Source organism: Piliocolobus tephrosceles, chromosome 10, assembly GCF_002776525.5.
Source record: "Piliocolobus tephrosceles isolate RC106 chromosome 10, ASM277652v3, whole genome shotgun sequence".
In the NCBI taxonomy this organism is placed as follows: domain Eukaryota; kingdom Metazoa; phylum Chordata; class Mammalia; order Primates; family Cercopithecidae; genus Piliocolobus; species Piliocolobus tephrosceles.
In genome coordinates this window covers 55850554-55853421 of record NC_045443.1, presented here as the reverse complement: position 1 = coordinate 55853421, position 2868 = coordinate 55850554, and the positions used below count along the sequence as shown (strand labels likewise).

At 42.0% G+C, this 2868-nt stretch overlaps 1 pseudogene across 1 annotated transcript; it reads left to right on the top strand.

Moving 5' to 3' along the window:
* The first annotated feature begins 1068 nt into the window (after nt 1-1068).
* On the top strand, nt 1069-2592 carry LOC111542069 (annotated as a pseudogene). The gene has a single exon (XR_002731427.1). The product of XR_002731427.1 is annotated as a zinc finger protein 639 pseudogene (transcript).
* The last annotated feature ends 276 nt before the right edge of the window (nt 2593-2868 follow it).

Genomic DNA, 2868 nt, shown 5'->3' with positions numbered 1-2868 from the left:
GGAAAAAGCATAAAAAGTATAAAAGTGTATGTGGGCTGAGGAGTAGAAGGGTAGATTTGGGGAGAATAGTTTGTATACTATAGAGATAAGAAATAGTTTAGGCTGGGTGTGGTGACCCACGCCTGTAATCCCAGCACTTTGGGAGGCTGAGGCAGGCAGATCATGAGGTCAGGAGTTCAAGACAAGCCTGACCAACATGGCGAAACCCCATATCTACTAAAAATGCAAAAATTAGCTGGGTGTGGTGGCATGTGCTTGCAATCCCCGCTACTCAGGAGGCTGAAGCAGGAGAATCACTTGCACCTGGGAGGTAGAGGTCACAGTGAGCTGAGATGGTGCCACTGTACTCAGCCTGAGTGACAGAGCAAGACTCTGTCTCAAAAAAAAAAAAAAAAAAAAGGCCGGGCACGGTGGCTCAAACCTGTAATCCCAGCACTTTGGGAGGCCGAGAGGGGCGGATCACGAGGTCAGGAGATGGAGACCATCCTGGCTAACAGGGTGAAACCCATCTCTACTAAAAAAAATACAAAAATCTAGCCGGGCGAGGTGGCGGGCGCCTGTAGTCCCAGCTACTCGGGAGGCTGAGGCAGGAGAATGGCGTAAACCCGGGAGGCGGAGCTTGCAGTGAGCTGAGATCCGGCCACTGCACTCCAGCCTGGGCGACAGAGCGAGACTCCGTCTCAAAAAAAAAAAAAAAAAAAAGAAAGTTGTTGTTAGTTGCTTTGTTATTGAGTATTCATTTTGGCTTTATGTAGATAAATGTTTACTGTAATTCTCAGATTCAAACGTCAATTGAAAAGGAATTGATGGCGGCCAGGGCATTGCGGCTGCGGAGCCTAGGCCAGGGACCCGACGCACAGGGCATGGGGCGCAGGGAGAGGGAGAGGGGTTGGCCCAACACAGGGTCAGTGAGCGCTAGGGCCATAGCAGCGCTGCCCACCCGCAGCCATGTGTCCGCAGGAAGGACCTCGCGGCCCCTCCGCCCCGCGCTCCGTCTCCTCGGCCTGGGCACTCTCTGAGCTGCGGGTGGGCTGGCAGGGCAGGCCGGGGGCGGGGACTGACAGGCATTTTTTACCATCTAGAGAAACTTATTGTAATTCATTTTTCCTCACTCCAGTAGTAAGAATTACACCAAATTGAAAAGATATGAGTGAGTATCCTAAAAAAAGAAAAAGGAAGACTCAACACTGTTCTCATTATTCAGATTCCTCTGGAATAAGCAGAATTGCAGATGGATTCAATGGAATTTTCTCTGATCATTGTTACAGTGTCTGTTCTATGAGACAGCCAGATTTAAAATATTTTGACAACAAAGATGATGATTCTGATACCGAGACATCAAATGACTTGCCAAAATTTGCAAATGAAATCAAGGCCAGAAACAGAAATCAGAACTACCTGGTTCCCAGTCCTGTACTTAGAGTTCTAGACCACACTGCCTTTTCTACAGAAAAATCTGCTGATATTGAAATTTGTGATGAAGAGTGTGACTCACCTGAATCAGTCAACCAGCAGACCCAAGAGGAGAGTCCTATAGAAGTTCACACTGCTGAAGATGTTTCAATTGCTGTAGAAGTGCATGCGATTTCTGAGGATTATGATATAGAGACAGAAAACAATTCCTCTGAGAGTCTCCAAGACCAAACTGATGAAGAACCACCAGCTAAACTTTGTAAAATTCTTGACAAGAGCCAAGTTTGAATGTGACTGCCCAGCAGAAATGGCCTTTACTGAGAGCTAATAGCAGTGGCCTCTGTAAATGTGAACTTTGTGAGTTTAACAGCAAATATTTTTCTGACTTAAAGCAGCATATGATCCTGAAGCATAAATGTACTGATTCAAATGTGTGTCTAGTATGCAAGGAAAGTTTCTCTACCAATATGCTTCTGATAGAACATGCCAAACTACATGAAGAAGATCCCTACTTTTGTAAATACTGTGATTATAAGACAGTAATTTTTGAGAACCTCAGTCAGCACATCGCAGACACCCATTTTAGTGATCACCTCTATTGGTGTGAACAGTGTGATGTACAGTTCCCTTCAAGCAGTGAACTCTACCTACATTTCCAGGAGCACAGCTGTGATGAACAGTACTTGTGTCAGTTCTGTGAACATGAAACTAATGATCCAGAAGACTTGCATAGCCATGTGGTAAATGAGCATGCATGTAAATTAATAAAGTGATAACAATGGAGAACACAGACAGTATAGCCTCTTAAGCAAAATTACCTTTGACAAATGTAAAAACTGCTTTGTATGGCAAGTATGTGGTTTTCGGAGTAGATGTCATACAAATGTTAACAGGCATGTTGCTATTGAACATACTAAAATTTTTCCGCATGTTTGTGATGACTGTGGGAAAGGCTTTTCAAGTATGCTAGAATATTGCAAGCATTTAAATTCACATTTATCTGAAGGGATTTATTTATGTCAATATTGTGAATATTCAACAGGACAAATTGAAGATCTTAAAATTCATCTAGATTTCAAGCGTTCAGCTGACTTACCTCATAAATGTAGTGACTGCTTGATGAGGTTTGGAAATGAAAGGGAATTAATAAGTCACCTTCCAGTCCATAAGACAACTTGATTATTCTCTTTAACTTACAGAATGTTAGTTTAAAATAATAAATTCAGCCTTTTTTTGGAGATGATTAAATGGATGATTGTAAACACAATTATGAAATTTGCCTTTAACAAGTAACTTTTGTAAATTATAAAATCTTTTTGGCATTGCTCCATTTTCAGTATATAAATATATCTTTAATGTGGTATTTTCTTTTTTTTTTTTATTATACTTTAAGTTCTAGGGTACATGTGCATAACGTGCAGGTTTGTTACCTATGTATACATGTGCCATGTTGGT